This window comes from Engystomops pustulosus, chromosome 3 (genome assembly GCF_040894005.1).
Source record: "Engystomops pustulosus chromosome 3, aEngPut4.maternal, whole genome shotgun sequence".
Lineage (NCBI taxonomy): Eukaryota > Metazoa > Chordata > Amphibia > Anura > Leptodactylidae > Engystomops > Engystomops pustulosus.
In genome coordinates this window covers 65,900,970-65,919,822 of record NC_092413.1, presented here as the reverse complement: position 1 = coordinate 65,919,822, position 18,853 = coordinate 65,900,970, and positions in this window count along the sequence as shown.

The window sequence follows — 18,853 nt, the reverse complement described above, 5'->3', positions numbered from 1 at the left end:
TCACCTTGAAAAATGCTCAAGTCTCCCATTGACTTCAATGGGGTTCGTTATTCGAAACGAGCACTCGAGCATTGGAAAAAGTTTGACTCGAGTAACGAGCACTCGAGCATTTTAGTGCTCACTCATCTCTATTCAGGATCATATAAAAATAACAAAAATGACAATTGGCATATCTACCTGATATTGGCATTCAGGTAGACAGATCTGGGAGTCATTTCCCTCACAGATACAGAATTTGTAGGTGTATCTGCTTTCACTTTCACAGAGCTTGTAAACTTTGATCTCATACCTAGCTCTTTTGCTTTGCAAATATTGCTGAAATTTAAGCCTACCTCTAAAGAGTACAAGTGACTCATCAATGGCTATATTTTTGTTTGTTTGAAAACTGTTTTTATTGAAGCACAAAAAATAAAAATCAGTTACATCATATACCACTTCTTGTGCCTCTTTTTTAACATATAAACATACGATGCATCAATAATTTTACAGTGTTTCTTTTGTCCGAGTCTTCTGTGCTGCTCAAATGCAGTACCCAGAAAACAGCGGTTACATCGATATTGTTGCATTAACTTGGATGGAAGATTGATATCAGCTTAATAATTTGCAGTGAACGGAATGAGTAAGGATGGGGGTAATAGGGGGGGAGAAGGGAGGGAGAAGAGTGGTAAGGCGAGATAATGTAATAATTTCTGGCTGATCCCATACCTATTGTTTTGTGTTCCTACTGTCTTGCTCTCTATGAATTTTTGAATGGTAACCAAAGTTTAAGAAATTTACTTCTCGTGACGCTTTTCCAATGTGCTAGCTCCTCAAACCTATGTATTTCCTCTACTTTTTCTTCCCACAGTGTCATTGTGGGTGGGTTATCTTTTTTCCACAGTACAGGGACTAGGAGTTTGGCTGCTGCTAACAAGAGAGCAGCAAAAAATTTGAACCACAAAACAAAAAAATTAGTATAACAAAGAAGTTGAAATTTTATTAATTACAAAGAATAATAAATACAATTACAGTCAATAATGAATAGACCACAAAAACGAATAAAAGTGGCAGTACAAGATTAATGATGGCCGGGAGGAGATATATAATCCCTAAGAGGCCCAAAGGGGGTAGGTAAGACAATCCCTAATAGGAATAATAATCAGGCTTAAAGGAGAGGTGAAGGCAAGAGGACCATATTCACACTACCAAAAAGAAGACAGAGAGCCTATATTGGATTGAAGGAGATACCATACCAAACAGAGGATGTACTCGCCACAGACCCCGACACGTGTTTCGCCGCTAGGCTTTCTCAAGGGGAGTGCTATGTGTTGGGGGTGTCAAGTATTTAAGAGGCCATGGACCAATAGTAGGGTAGAGGTATAATAAACACCTGGGGACAGGTAGAACCCTATCAAACGTAATTCCACCTACCTAGCAGTATGTGCTGGCAAGCCGCGGTGACCACGGTTCGGCGCTGCAATGCGCATGCGCGAGAGACAAAAAATCTCGCGGGAACATGCGAATACCGCCGGGTGACCGCGGTTTAGAAGTAAAATGCGCATGCGCGAGAAAAAAGGAAAGATCTCGCGGGAGCATGCGGATACCAGCAAAAAGAGTGGATTGCCGAGGGAGGTGGAATGTGCGCACGCGCAAGGACCTATATAGCGAAAAGGTGCAGAATAACCAATGGTATAGGTGTACTCATTATCTATACCACATATTGCACATGGGCCCTAATGATAATATATAAATTAAATAAATAAGTGTGCGAAGTGTGTATTGGTTAACATTGAGATAAAAATCAAAAAATCAGAAGATAATGTGCCACATAAAAATACATGAAAAATACAATACATGAAAAATAGTGATATATTGCACATAAGCCCTAAAGATGGGAAGTATTGGGTACAACAACAATTCATTATATAGACATAGAAATATAGACATGGTACATTCGGTGTACGACAATGTGTATGCAAAAATATGGTTAAGCGGGCGCTAAGCAACCTGGTGCATGAGGATAAAAGTGAAAAACAAGGTGCCAAAAATAAAGTGAACCCAGTGCAAACAGTGAACACACGTGCAGGAAGAAATAATGTAAATGGAGGAGCTCATTTCGGGACCAAGGAGTCTATATATGTATATATTGGCGGAGGCACATGGTAGGGAGATGAAAGCGACACGATCCAATAACCTCTATGGAGAGAGAAAGAAGAAGAAAACATAAAAGACACCAACTATTATAACAACAATTAGACCGAATAATACAGGAAGAAAATAAGAAATGAAAAATAAAATAATAAAATGATGAAAAGAGGGACCACCGAGGTGGTGCCACCATCAAATAGCACAAACCAAATAAAATACAATATAATACAATCGTGTCGGGAATAGACAATCTCTGCGAACCAATATGTAAGTTAGTCGACCACTACTTACGCCCAATTGTTGAGACATTGCCTGCTTACTTAAAAGATACAAATGATGTTTTGATGAAATTTCAAGATCTACATCTGGATCCCGACATGGTAATCGTGACATGCGACATCGAGTCACTATACACTTCAATACGCCATGTAGATGGTATTGCAGCCACAAAGTTCTTCCTGGACACATCCAATATTGATCGCAATTTTGCAATCTTACTCCTACAGCTCTTGGAGTTTGCGCTGGTACATAATTTTTTCTTGTTTAAAGATCTCCTCTACCTGCAGCTCCAGGGAACAGCTATGGGGGCGGCGTGTGCCCTCTCATATGCTAACCTTTTCCTGGGGCTGTGGGAGAGAGAGATCTTTGTTACCAACCCCCCCAAGTTTGTAGATAATGTTTGTCTATATGCTCGATATATAGATGATATCATCATGGTGTGGAGAGGAGAGACAAGTGAACTTGAACAATTTATTCAGATGCTGAATCAGAATGAAAAGAATATTAAACTGACATATAAAGCAGGTAGACATAGAATGGAATTTCTTGACATCCTGTTTGATGTGGACAATTTGGGCAATATTTCCTCTACTATTTACAGGAAAGAAACGTCCAGCAACGCCTTACTTCACGCCACCTCCTCTCACCCCCAGAAGCTGATCGACAGCATCCCAATCGGGCAATTTCTTCGCATTCGAAGATTGTGCTCGAATGAAACAGATTTTGAGGTTCAGTCTGAAGATCTTCGAAACAGATTCCAGGAGCGAGGTTATTCTGACCAGGTCATTCATCATGGCTACAAAAGAGCAAAACGAATTGAACGTAAGAATCTACTTATACCCAAGATGAAGAAGAAAGCTGTGGACAACCAGGTGAGATTTATCACCACCTACAATTCACAATGGGCCCACATCAGGGACACCCTGTCCAAATATTGGGAGATCTTGCGTATGGATCAAACCCTTACCCAGTATTTACACAAAAACCCCTCGATCACATACCGCCGATCTAAGAATTTGAAGGATCTTTTGGTCCGTAGCACACACAAGGCTCAGACTCCTGACAATATATTTGGATCAAAAGGTCCCAGGTGGGGATGCCGCCCATGTGGTAAGTGCGTTGCCTGTGTGAATGTTGAAACTGCCACATCTTTTTCCAACTCCAACAGGCAACGGCATTATGAGATCACGCATACCATCTCGTGTACCACCTATGGCGTCATCTATTATGCTACATGCCCTTGTGGACTCATCTATATTGGCCTCACGTCTAGAGAACTGCGACGTAGGGTTCGCGAACATGTCCTGGGTATAAGAGCTTCTAAGGATGAAACTGACCTCAATAAACTAAAAACCATTCCTCGGCATTTTAAAGAATTTCACGATTGCGATGAACTCCAACTAAAGGTAAGAGGAATAGACAGGGTATTGACAGACACCAGGGGAGGTAATTGGAGACGAATTTTGGCCCAAAGAGAATCCAAATGGATTTTCCTTTTGGACACAGTCACGCCACATGGCTTAAATGAAAATCTTAGCTATGCGCCTTTCCTCTGAGAGATAATTTATCCCCTCATGTCCTTTCCCTCCCTTCCTCTTCATTTTTCTGGTTTCCTCATGTACTGTATTATATTGTATTTTATTTGGTTTGTGCTATTTGATGGTGGCACCACCTCGGTGGTCCCTCTTTTCATCATTTTATTATTTTATTTTTCATTTCTTATTTTCTTCCTGTATTATTCGGTCTAATTGTTGTTATAATAGTTGGTGTCTTTTATGTTTTCTTCTTCTTTCTCTCTCCATAGAGGTTGTTGGATCGTGTCGCTTTCATCTCCCTACCATGTGCCTCCGCCAATATATACATATATAGACTCCTTGGTCCCGAAATGAGCTCCTCCATTTACATTATTTCTTCCTGCACGTGTGTTCACTGTTTGCACTGGGTTCACTTTATTTTTGGCACCTTGTTTTTCACTTTTATCCTCATGCACCAGGTTGCTTAGCGCCCGCTTAACCATATTTTTGCATACACATTGTCGTACACCGAATGTACCATGTCTATATTTCTATGTCTATATAATGAATTGTTGTTGTACCCAATACTTCCCATCTTTAGGGCTTATGTGCAATATATCACTATTTTTCATGTATTGTATTTTTCATGTATTTTTATGTGGCACATTATCTTCTGATTTTTTGATTTTTATCTCAATGTTAACCAATACACACTTCGCACACTTATTTATTTAATTTATATATTATCATTAGGGCCCATGTGCAATATGTGGTATAGATAATGAGTACACCTATACCATTGGTTATTCTGCACCTTTTCGCTATATAGGTCCTTGCGCGTGCGCACATTCCACCTCCCTCGGCAATCCACTCTTTTTGCTGGTATCCGCATGCTCCCGCGAGATCTTTCCTTTTTTCTCGCGCATGCGCATTTTACTTCTAAACCGCGGTCACCCGGCGGTATTCGCATGTTCCCGCGAGATTTTTTGTCTCTCGCGCATGCGCATTGCAGCGCCGAACCGTGGTCACCGCGGCTTGCCAGCACATACTGCTAGGTAGGTGGAATTACGTTTGATAGGGTTCTACCTGTCCCCAGGTGTTTATTATACCTCTACCCTACTATTGGTCCATGGCCTCTTAAATACTTGACACCCCCAACACATAGCACTCCCCTTGAGAAAGCCTAGCGGCGAAACACGTGTCGGGGTCTGTGGCGAGTACATCCTCTGTTTGGTATGGTATCTCCTTCAATCCAATATAGGCTCTCTGTCTTCTTTTTGGTAGTGTGAATATGGTCCTCTTGCCTTCACCTCTCCTTTAAGCCTGATTATTATTCCTATTAGGGATTGTCTTACCTACCCCCTTTGGGCCTCTTAGGGATTATATATCTCCTCCCGGCCATCATTAATCTTGTACTGCCACTTTTATTCGTTTTTGTGGTCTATTCATTATTGCCTGTACCGTAATTGTATTTATTATTCTTTGTAATTAATAAAATTTCAACTTCTTTGTTATACTAATTTTTTTGTTTTGTGGTTCAAATTTTTTGGTGTTCATATATTGTGCCAGTGGTATGTGGTCCCCCACTGGCCTTTTCGCTTTTTGTGTATAACAAGAGAGCAGGCAGAGTGTTTCTTCCAGATAAATTTCGTACTCGGGGCATGTAATAAAACTACTGTAGGGGATATTGGTATTTTTGAGGAGCAGATTGTGTTGATCCTCTTAATTATTGCTGACCAAAAGGGTTGTATTTTGGGGCATGTCCACCAAATATGTGCCATACTCCCCGGGGTCTTCCCACATCTCCAACAATGGTTAGGGATGTTGGGATTAATCATATGTAACCAGATTGGGGGTTTGTACTAGTGAGAGATGATTTTATAAGCATTTTCCTGTATTCTTACACATCTTGAGAAACCCCTAGAGTTCCTTAATATCACCTTACATTCCTCTGGTGTGGAATTTACCCCCAGATCTGTTTCCCATGCCATGAGAAATGAGGGTTTCTGTATCTCATGTATTTTCAGAATTGCTTCGTGCAATAAAAGCAAACCGCCCTCTACTGTCTCGTTGGTTGGTGTTTAAAGTTTCAAACCAAGTAGGTTTCTCTTGGGTGCATAGTTGTGATAGATATACTTCACAGGTGTTAAGAAAATCTTGTTTGTGTATAAAGTTAGTAAGAGATAACCCTGTTTTCCTTAATAAGTCTGCTTCTGTTACTGTACTCAATCCCTCAAAGAAAGTTTGTAGCGTGTACCCCTTTAGATGTGTCCAGAAGGAGTTTAAATTATCTGTATTTAGTTTCAGCAGAAATGGGAGTAGGTCTAGCGGCACCAGTGGGTTCGAAGTGGAAAAGAGGCTCTCTAATTCATTCAATGCTCTTAGTGTGGATATAATTCCTTTATGGAGTAGACTGTTTACCCTGTGGATGTCCCTGTTGCTATTTTTACTATCCACATCTTTGCTGTGTCTCTTTCTGAAAAAAGGTGGTTTTCCAATTGCCTATAAAGGGAGTGATTTGGTTTCTGTGTGATCTGGAGTCACCCAGAGAGATGATTAGCTTGATAATAGAGCCACGGGTCTGGCATCCCAATGCCTCCCTTAGTAGTATGCTGAAATAAGATGTTCCTCCTTAGCCAAGCTCTTTTCCCCTTCCATAAGAAGGTAGAGAAGAGTTTATTAATTTTAGTAAAGAAGTGTTTGTGAAGCCATATAGGCACTGTTTGTAGTATGTATAATATTTGCGGTAAGATAAAGGTTTTTAAGAGGATTTTCCTACCCCACCATGACATAAAGGGCACTTTTAAGTCAGCTAGGTGATTCTGAATACGCGTGAGTATCGGGGTGTAATTTAATTCCCCTAGTTTCTTTGGGTCTGCAGCTAGTTGAATACCGAGGTACTTTATACACTTAGAGGTCCATTTGTAGGGGTAGGATTGCTGTAGCGGTATTGCAAATTTTGCTGGGACAGATACATTTAATACTTATTTTTTAGTTAGATAGGGATCCATATTCTTCAAATATTTCCCCTAATATTTTAAAAGATGTCTGGGGATTGGATGTAATTACTAGCAGGTCATCAACGAATGCTGCTGTTTTGTGTTCGAACTCTCCAACTTTGAGGCCTTGTATTAATGGATCTAGGCGAATTTTCCTTAACAGGGTCTCCATTACTAAAACAAAGAGTGTGATCGATAGAGGACACCCTTGTCATGTACCATTAGATATGTTAAAATACGCTGACAGGGTGCCATTTACTCTAATCCTTGCGCTGGGAGCCGAGTACAGGGAAAGAATTGATTTAACAAATTGGTCTGGAATCCCAAATTGTATTAGAATGTACAAAAAGAGGAAAGAAGGAGCACTCACCAATGTCGTGAAAAATATTTGTCTTCTTTATTCACATCAAGTGGTACACAGGGAGGCACGCAGTGCCGCTAAGTCAGCCAACGGGCCGTTTCGCGCCGCTCGGCGCTTTCTCAAGGCAGTGACTGCGCATGCACGCACCTCCACCGGATATGAAGTGGAGGGCGGGCACGCGTAGTCATGGTGACTAGAAACAAAACAATCTAAAACGTAAGTACTGTAAATAACATGCAAATCATTACTCAAGTGCCTGCAATGTGACGATATGGGTAGGATGTCGGTACCAAGACCGATATACCTAGCTTTTTCCTAAGAAAAGGTGGCGCTTGTCAAAGCAGGAATGAGATACGACAAACAGGGGAGAAAAAAAGGGGAGAAAAAGGAAAGAAGAGTGAATGAGGAGGGGGCGGGGGGGGGGGGAGAAAGAGAGGGGCGGGGAAAAGATTAAATTGGGAAGGGGAAGGTAAGAGGGAAAGAAAAAGTAAAAGGGGGTAAATGATACTGAAGGGAAGCAAGTGCAATGTCATACAGATAGATAAAATATGGGTGTGTATTACACATAACACCATAATAAAAACACATAATGAGGAGACATATTGAGAATTTTTCACATACACATGAAGTAAGGGAGAAGTAATAAATATATATTACAGGAACACTTTAAGTTCGTTACGGTCATTTAGACCAGAGGGTCCCATAGCCCCAAATCTCATAATGCATCTACTTTCTCATCGCAAAAGATGGAGGGAACGATCACCTCCTTCTGGGCTATGTTCTACCCTTTCAATGCCAGCAAATCTTAGTACGTCCGCATCACCATTATGTTGTGTCCTGACATGTTCAATAAGACGGGGACAGCCGACCCCGGTAACAATTGACCTCTTGTGCTCCCTAAAACGGGTGAAAAGGTTCCTGACAGTTTTACCAATGTAGTATCGTTTGCATGGGCAAAAAATTATATACACAACGAAGGTGGACCTGCATGTTATGAAACTATTTACCGACTGGGTGAAACCTCCAAAAGTAACATGTTTTAATTGGCTATTAAAGTGGCAATAACGGCATGAGCCACACTTGTAATTCCCCATGGGAGTCCCTTTAAGGAGCCAATTCTCACGGGGGGAAGAATAACTACTACTGACTAATTTGTCACGTAATGTGGTGCATCTTCGAAATGTAACGATGGGTCTACCAGTGGTTAACCCCTTAAGTTGGGGATCTTGTTCTAAAATGTGCCAGTGTTTGTTAATGGCTTGACGAATAGCTGTCTCACAGGGACTGTAATCAAAGGAGAAGACAAAACGTCGGTCTTCTCTGCCCTTATTATGCTAGTGTGTCCTGTTCCTGGTCCTAATGAGATCACTCCGGGGTACTTGTGTGGCTCTATCCAGTGCCCTCTTAATTAGAGGTGGAGGATACCCGCGGTCCGTAAGTCTGGTCGTCAATTCGGCTGCTTGTATATGAAAGTATGCGTCTTCACTGTTAAGTCTCCTAAGTCGCAAAAACTGACTATAAGGTAAACCCTCTTTAGTGTGTTGGGGGTGGTAGCTATTGTAATGGAGGAGTGAGTTCGTAGCCGTGGGTTTCCTAAAGGCTGACGTACACAGTTTACCCGTACTTTTACATCCAAAAACTCCAACTCGGTTCCCCCAAAAACAGCTGTAAATTTCATATTCATCTGGTTTACCTGATTTAAATATGTAGTGAACTCCAAAAAGAATTGTTCCGTGCCTTCCCATACAATGAAGATGTCATCGACATATCTATGGAATGCCTTGATTCTTATGGCGTACGGGTTGTCCAAGGAAAATATGTAGTGACCTTCAAAGCAGGCCAAAAAAAGATTGGCTAGGGTGCAGGCTACAGGAGTGCCCATGGCCGTACCAACATTTTGGACAAACCATCGTCCATCAAAAGTAAAGGCATTATTAGACAACACCAGACGAAGCCCTTCACACACAAATGATATGTATGTACTATCTTGGCCGGCATTCAGTAACACATCATGGACACTTGCTACTGCTAGGTCCTGTGGAATCCGGGTGTACAGACTTTCAACGTCTATGGAGGCTAAATGATAACCCTCTTGCCAGTGTAAATCGTTAATTACTCCAAGGAAGGCATTCGTGTCCTTCAAAAAAGAGGGAATCTCTTGGAGTAACGGGCGTAAAAGCCAGTCCAAGAATTGCGACAATGGCTCAAACAGTGAGCCAATGCCCGCAACTATTGGGCGGCCGGGGGGATCAATCATAGTCTTATGCACTTTTGGCAGAAAGTACCAACAAGGGTGCTTGGGGTTGGTAGGAAATAATTTTGTAGCTGTATTTTCAGATAAGACTTTATTGTCGACGCTCCACCTCAGGAAACTGCGGAGTTTTGTTTGGAATCTTAGGGTGGGGTTCTGGTCTAAGGGGGTATACGTGGATGTATCGCTTAATTGGCGCATAGCTTCTCCGACATAGTAGTCCCTAGTCATGAGGACCACGTTGCCCCCTTTGTCGGCCGGCTCGGCCAATATATCAGTGTGGGATTTAAGCCAACGGAGGGCACGCCATTCTCCCTGGGTCAAATTTTTTGGAGGCTCAGGGTAGATTAAGGATTTGACGTCCTCCAAAACTTTTTGGCTAAAAATCTCCACTGAAGATCCAGCCGGCATAGGGGGGCAAAACGTGGATTTTACTCCACCTTTAAAAGCAGTAACCTCCAAACCGCTATCCGTGTGATCATCATACAGATTACAGTGATCGGTATCTAAGTCTAGTAAGATCTGGATATCTGAATTTTCTACAGGAGCGGCCATGCCTGGAGGAAAAAATCCTAAAGGGCCCACAGTGCATGGAACTTCACCCTTGTACTCTTTTTGGGGGTGCGTGGGTTTATTCTGGAAGAACTTATGCAGGTTCAATTTTCCCTTGGACAGCAAAGATATACAATCATACGGTAGAACCACATCAGTGAGATTAATAACATTAGAAGTAGCACCGCAAGAATCATTAGAATTGTCACAAACAATATTAGTATTGTCAATGTTACACACATCGGTGTTAGTAGTGGAATCAGAGTTAGGTGGATTAGAGGGATGGTGATGGACATAAGGGAGGGGGGTAGGGGGATTTTTTCTTTGTACCTGGCAAACACCGGTATCCTTTAGCGCCAGGAGACCTGTTTTCTCTTGCGTCCAGTGTGGTATCCTCCTCTTCTTCCTCTTTCCACCCCTCCGTGTGTGTAACACTACTAACACCGATGTGTGTAACATTGACAATACTAATATTGTTTGTGACAATTCTAATGATTCTTGCGGTGCTACTTCTAATGTTATTAATCTCACTGATGTGGTTCTACCGTATGATTGTATATCTTTGCTGTCCAAGGGTCTCAACTATTCTGTAGGGGAGACTTTTGACCCCGTAGAATTTGAGATCGACATGTTCAAAGCTGCTCGAAAATTGAACCTGCATAAGTTCTTCCAGAATAAACCCACGCACCCCCAAAAAGAGTACAAGGGTGAAGTTCCATGCATTGTGGGCCCTTTAGGATTTTTTCCTCCAGGCATGGCCGCTCCTGTAGAAAATTCAGATATCCAGATCTTACTAGACTTAGATACCGATCACTGTAATCTGTATGATGATCACACGGATAGCGGTTTGGAGGTTACTGCTTTTAAAGGTGGAGTAAAATCCACGTTTTGCCCCCCTATGCCGGCTGGATCTTCAGTGGAGATTTTTAGCCAAAAAGTTTTGGAGGACGTCAAATCCTTAATCTACCCTGAGGCTCCAAAAAATTTGACCCAGGGAGAATGGCGTGCCCTCCGTTGGCTTAAATCCCACACTGATATATTGGCCAAGCCGGCCGACAAAGGGGGCAACGTGGTCCTCATGACTAGGGACTACTATGTCGGAGAAGCTATGCGCCAATTAAGCGATACATCCACGTATACCCCCTTAGACCAGAACCCCACCCTAAGATTCCAAACAAAACTCCGCAGTTTCCTGAGGTGGAGCGTCGACAATAAAGTCTTATCTGAAAATACAGCTACAAAATTATTTCCTACCAACCCCAAGCACCCTTGTTGGTACTTTCTGCCAAAAGTGCATAAGACTATGATTGATCCCCCCGGCCGCCCCATAGTTGCGGGCATTGGCTCACTGTTTGAGCCATTGTCGCAATTCTTGGACTGGCTTTTACGCCCGTTACTCCAAGAGATTCCCTCTTTTTTGAAGGACACGAATGCCTTCCTTGGAGTAATTAACGATTTACACTGGCAAGAGGGTTATCATTTAGCCTCCATAGACGTTGAAAGTCTGTACACCCGGATTCCACAGGACCTAGCAGTAGCAAGTGTCCGTGATGTGTTACTGAATGCCGGCCAAGATAGTACATACATATCATTTGTGTGTGAAGGGCTTCGTCTGGTGTTGTCTAATAATGCCTTTACTTTTGATGGACGATGGTTTGTCCAAAATGTTGGTACGGCCATGGGCACTCCTGTAGCCTGCACCCTAGCCAATCTTTTTTTGGCCTGCTTTGAAGGTCGCTACATATTTTCCTTGGACAACCCGTACGCCATAAGAATCAAGGCATTCCATAGATATGTCGATGACATCTTCATTGTATGGGAAGGCACGGAACAATCCTTTTTGGAGTTCACTACATATTTAAATCAGGTAAACCAGATGAATATGAAATTTACAGCTGTTTTTGGGGGAACCGAGTTGGAGTTTTTGGATGTAAAAGTACGGGTAAAAGAGGGCGAACTGTGTACGTCAGCCTTTAGGAAACCCACGGCTACGAACTCACTCCTCCATTACAATAGCTACCACCCCCAACACACTAAAGAGGGTTTACCTTATAGTCAGTTTTTGCGACTTAGGAGACTTAACAGTGAAGACGCATACTTTCATATACAAGCAGCCGAATTGACGACCAGACTTACGGACCGCGGGTATCCTCCACCTCTAATTAAGAAGGCACTGGATAGAGCCACACAAGTACCCCGGAGTGATCTCATTAGGACCAGGAACAGGACACACCAGCATAATAAGGGCAGAGAAGACCGACGTTTTGTCTTCTCCTTTGATTACAGTCCCTGTGAGACAGCTATTCGTCAAGCCATTAACAAACACTGGCACATTTTAGAACAAGATCCCCAACTTAAGGGGTTAACCACTGGTAGACCCATCGTTACATTTCGAAGATGCACCACATTACGTGACAAATTAGTCAGTAGTAGTTATTCTTCCCCCCGTGAGAATTGGCTCCTTAAAGGGACTCCCATGGGGAATTACAAGTGTGGCTCATGCCGTTATTGCCACTTTAATAGCCAATTAAAACATGTTACTTTTGGAGGTTTCTCCCAGTCGGTAAATAGTTTCATAACATGCAGGTCCACCTTCGTTGTGTATATAATTTTTTGCCCATGCAAACGATACTACATTGGTAAAACTGTCAGGAACCTTTTCACCCGTTTTAGGGAGCACAAGAGGTCAATTGTTACCGGGGTCGGCTGTCCCCGTCTTATTGAACATGTCAGGACACAACATAATGGTGATGCGGACGTACTAAGATTTGCTGGCATTGAAAGGGTAGAACATAGCCCAGAAGGAGGTGATCGTTCCCTCCATCTTTTGCGACGAGAAAGTAGATGCATTATGAGATTTGGGGCTATGGGACCCTCTGGTCTAAATGACCGTAACGAACTTAAAGTGTTCCTGTAATATATATTTATTACTTCTCCCTTACTTCATGTGTATGTGAAAAATTCTCAATATGTCTCCTCATTATGTGTTTTTATTATGGTGTTAAGTGTAATACACACCCATATTTTATCTATCTGTAAGACATTGCACTTGCTTCCCTTCAGTATCATTTACCCCCTTTTACTTTTTCTTTCCCTCTTACCTTCCCCTTCCCAATTTAATCTTTTCCCCGCCCCTCTCTTTCTTCCCCCCCCCGCCCCCTCCTCATTCACTCTTCTTTCCTTTTTCTCCCCTTTTTTTCTCCCCTGTTTGTCGTATCTCATTCCTGCTTTGACAAGCGCCACCTTTTCTTAGGAAAAAGCTAGGTATATCAGTCTTGGTACCGACATCCTACCCATATCGTCACATTGCAGGCACTTGAGTAATGATTTGCATGTCATTTACAGTACTTACGTTTTAGATTGTTTTGTTTCTAGTCACCATGACTATGCGCGAAACGGCCCGTTGGCTGACTTAGCGGCACTGCGTGCCTCCCTGTGTACCACTTGATGTGAATAAAGAAGACAAATATTTTTCACGACATTGGTGAGTGCTCCTTGTTTCCTCTTTTTGTACATTTGGATGCTTGGACTGTTCTCTGAAGCCGAAGCACGACCATAGTGATTGCTGTTACACCCTCACCTCCCCACTACCCTCCTAGCCGTGACATATTGCCCGACTCAAGATCGACTGTGCCTGCACCGTTCCTGTTTTATTTTTATTTTTGACCAAATTGTATTAGGGTTGCCGAGAGAAAAGGCCAGCTGACACTGTCAAAGGCCTTCTCGGCATCAGTGCCGAGAAGGACAAGTGGCAGACGTCGCTTTTTGGCCAACTCTATCAACCTGATCAGTCGGCAAGTATTGTCTTTGCCCTGTCTGCCAGGAACAAAACCCATTTGCTCCGGGCCATGCAGGGACGGTACTAAGGGTGAAAGCCGTGCTGCCATTGCTTTTGCCCACCGATCCCGGATGTTTAACCCCTTACACGCCACGGTCAAGCATGACCGTGGCGTGTAAGTGTCCGCACCGTGGATTGGACCCCCCCCGGTGTGCTTACCGGGGGATCCGATCCCTCCTGCCTCAGCCCCGGGTTCCGACAAGTGACCCGAGGCTGTCGGCTTCTCTCTGTTCCGGGTTCCGCCTCCTGGCAGGACCCGGCTGTGTGTAACTAAGAATGCTCAGCATGCTCAGTTACTTTCACTATACACTGCAATACAAGTGTATTGCAGTGTAAGGGCTTGAACAAGCGATCGGATGATCGCTTGTTCAAGCCAAAAAGTAGAAAATGTAAAAATGTTAAAAAAAAACATTTAGTCATTTTAGAATATAATTAAATAAATAAATAAAATAAAAGTCCCATAATCTCCCCAGTTACACATAAAATGCAAATAAAGTATAAAAAATACAAAAACACGTACATATTTGGTATCACCGTATCCGTATCAATCTGTACAATAAATCTAAATCAATATTGAACCCGCTCGGTGAACGACGTAAATAAAAACTCGAAAAACTTCCCGTAATATACAATTTTCATCAAACACCACCACTAAAAATGTTCTAAAAAGTAATATTCCCTAAAATGATATGACTGAAAAGAACAACTCTTTTCACAAAAAATAAGCCCTCAACCAGATCTGACAACAGAAAAATACAGAAGTTATGGCCCTAAAAATTTGTCAATAGTAAAAACAATGCGATTTTCTCCAATATTGGTTTTGCTCAGGAAAATTGAGCAAAGATTAGAAAAACTATATAAAGGAGGTATCACCGCAGTCGTAGTGAACCAGAGAATAAAGATAAAATATTATTTATACATTACAGTGAGCGGGGAGGAAAAAATGCTAAAAATCCAAAATAAAAATTGATGATTTTGTTTTTGTCCGCCTTGAAATAGTTAAAAAAAATCTCATGAATAAGCTTTAGACTCCCAAAATGAATTATATACATTGTATCTCATCCCGTAAATTATAAGCCTCATATGTTCGCATTACCAAAAAAAATTTATAGGTCGTACAATGTGACAATACAAATCTGCTGTGAAGGGCGCCTCCATTCATCCGATGCCCGGCTGTGCGCCCATACAGCAGTTTACCACCACAAATGGGGTATCAGTACACTCGGGAGGAATTGGGCATCAAACGTTGCAGTGTGTTTCTTCATTTAATTTATTCTGAAACTGTCCCAAAAAATGTGAAAGTTTCTAAATCGCAGGTCCATATTGTTTTAACCCATGTGAAACACAAAGGGTTAAAAGACTTAATAGCAGTTGTTTTACATACATTGAGGGGTGAAGTGGAGTTGGGTAATTTATGGGGTGTTACTATTATTTAGGCCTTTCAAAGTCACTTGGAAGCTTAGTTGTCCCTTAAAATGTGAGTTTTGGCAATTTTCATGAAAATGGGAAAAATCGCACCTAAAGTTCTGCACCTCATAACATCCTAGAAAAATGAGAGGATGCATAAAATATCATCTCAACATAAAGCAGACATTCCATAAATGTTTATTATCAAGCTTTTTGGGTAGTTTTACTTCCTGTCTGGAAAGCAGAACATTTCAAACTTTGAAAATGAAGAATTTTTACAAACTTTTGCAAAATTTTCACTTTTTTTCAGAATGAATCGCAAAACTTATCACTTAAATTTTGTAACTAACATGAAGTACAATGTGTCACGAGAAAACAGCCTCAAAATCACCTGGATATGTTAAAGCGTTCCAGAGTTATATCCAATTATCGTGACACACGTCAGATTTGAAAAATCGAGTCTGGTCATTGAGCTGAAAACTATTGTCAGTGATAAGGGGTTAAATACTTTTATTAAAGGGGTTCTCTGGAGGTTGAAAAACATGGCTGCAGTCTTCCAAAAACAGCACCTCACCTGACCATGGGTAATGTGTGGTATTGCAACTAAGCTCCATTAATTTCTATACAGCTGAGCTGCAGTACTGGCAGTAACCATGGTCAGGTGTGGTGCTGTTTTTGGAAGACTGCAGCCATCTTTTTCCACCTCCTGAGAACCCCTTTAAGTTTTTGTTTGGTAAAGGTCTATTGCTCGTGTTGTCTAGTTGCTGTTGAATGGCTATGTTCAGATGCCCTCCTTCTATTACTATGCCTTCAGCAAACATTTGCAATGAATTAAGGGTTTGGGCAATCCACTTATGTTGCCCAGAATTCGGGGCATAAAAATTTGCGATTATCACTAATGTGTTACCAATTGTGCCTTTAACAAATAAGAAACGGCCTTCAGGGTTTGTTACTTCAGCCAGGAAGGTAAAGGTTATATTCTTAGCTATACCTATACTGACTCTTCTAGCAGCTTTGTTATATGTACTATGGAACCACCACTTAAAATCTCTGGTGCCCATGCGCAGAGTATTGGACTTTCTAAAGTGTGTCTCTTGTAATAGTGTCATGCTAGCTTTCCACCCTTTAAGCAGATTAATCACTTGGTTGTGTTTTTGTGGAGTGCCCAAACCCCTTACATTATGTGAGATCACAGTGACATCCGCCATCATGTAATAGATTTGAACCCATATTGCCTGCTATTGCCCCCTCTATTTCTTGGTATATATTCAGCTTGACAGTAGGTATAATAAGCTCGCCGGTTGAAGAAAGAAAGTAAAGGAGTGGGTATGTTGAGTAGGGAGTGCCTTACAACTGGGTGTAGAAATTTACAAACTCCTGCTAAGAGGATTGTTTTGGGGAGATAGTGTGCATGCCATTTCAATATTTTCTTAAAAGCATTTAACTGAACAACAAAGGGTTGGATCTCATATCAGCTTACACTAACAGGGGAGCTAATGGGGGGGGGGGGGGGGGGGGGGAACCGACCAACATCTTTGGCCTGTACATAGAACAAATCGTTCCACCTCGGATTCTATTTTTTAACATCTCTGAATGAGCCCCTTACTGTGACATGTAGTTATTACTTACACACTTTTTGGGCACAACAATAGAATCAACATAAATACAAAACAGGCAGATAACTTAATTGCAGATTCTAAGAAGTTCGTTTCTCAGACCTGTTAACTAGAATAAAGATTTTCATATCTCTCACCACCTTAACCGGTCAGTCCTTTTTCATTTGGAGCTTTCTTGGCAAACTTCTGCAGCATAGCGTTGTTCTTTTTCCCCACCGTCATCCAGGGAGATGACTCAGGAACTGATGGCAGCTGGATGTCTTGGGCGTATGGAAGCCATGATGGTATGTCCATCTGTGTGATCCCCAGCAAAGGCCAGGCTGATGATAAATCTGATGGTGTACGTATTATGATATTTCTACCATTCTTGGTTATTGACAGACCAAACGGGAACATCCAGCGAAAAGGTATGTTTGCTGCTCTTAGGGCATCCAACAGAGGTTTCAAGTGCCTTCGTTTAGCCAGCGTGGTTGGAGCAAGATCTTGGAAAAAGAGAATTGTCGACCCCTCATATTGGAAGTCTCCTCGTTCTCTGCTCGCTTTCAATATTTCTGCTGCATCTGTATAGCTTTGGAAGCCACATATTGTATAATGTCCCTGGGGGGTTCTCCAGGTTTCGGTTTGGCCCGCAGCACCGTGTGGATCCTCTCAATTCTCAGTGCTTGCGCACGTTCTGGGCCTAGCAATGATGCAAACATAGCACCTGCTGTATCCTGCAATGCCTCGTGGGTGACGTATTCTTGCAGCCCCCTTATTCGTACATTATTCCTGCGTCTGCGATTTTCTTGATCTTTAGCACGTAATAAAGCGCCATTAATAAGCTCATAATGTATATTAAGTGTTTCTTTCACTTTTGAGTCAAAGTGGAGTATTTCTGTTTGCAGGTTCTCAACTTGCTCCAATCTATGCCCCATGTGCTTAATGTCCGTTTTTATTTCTGCCAGATCTTGGGCAATCGGACTCAGGGCTTGAAAAATTATCTTTTTAATAAAACCCCTTGAGGCTGGTACCTGGGTAGCTTCAGCTCCTGTGTCGGAGAAGCCGCCAGCACTCTCTGCTTCAGATTCATTCTCAGCCTCGTGGCATTGCCATGATCCAGGCGCCATCTTGGGTGCTCGCGCCGGTGAGGTTGGCTTTTTCCTCAGGTATTTTTCTATATCTGTCGGTTGCCGCTGCCCTTTCCAGGGTCCAGGGGTCTCTGTAGTCTTGGGTTTGTCCGACTTGCCCATTTTGAGTCGAGTCTAGTGCCTGTAACAGGTCCCGAGGTGAAATAGCAGCGAGGAGCTCTCTATTACGCGTCCATCACTGCTGCAGCCAAGCTCCCCCCCCCCCCGATGGCTATATTTTTTATGGGTGTAAACCTCTATAAATTTATCATTAAAATGAGTCACTACTGGCCTAACTTTATATAATCGGTCTTGGGCATGCTCACCAGTGACAGGACATTGACTTTTATCGCTGTAATGCAGAAATTTTAACATCGCTTTAAAACATGTTCTTGTCATTACAGCCCTATACATCGGTGTGTGGACCAATAAGACCGGATGCTAGGCTTTTTAACAAGTTACGTATTAAGAAAGAGCCCCCAGAATTCTGTGGCATTAGTGGGGTGCCAACTTGTGGCACAATATAATGTGGGGTGACCGGTCAGAAACTGTTCTGCATACAGATTTGTCTGTGTGACCATTAGGTCTACAAGTTCCTCTGTAAAAGAATTAGAGAAATCAACTTCCTTGTACCCATCTGTATTAATATTTATTCCTGGGTTGGAACTGAATGCTGGATTTTAGGGAGAAAACATATTTGGGGGCTCCCAACTGAGGTCACTTGACTCCTCTTCACTCTGCCTACTGCACCTTTACGAGGGTTCATCACTGTCTCTAGAGGAGGACATTAGAAAGTGTTCTTC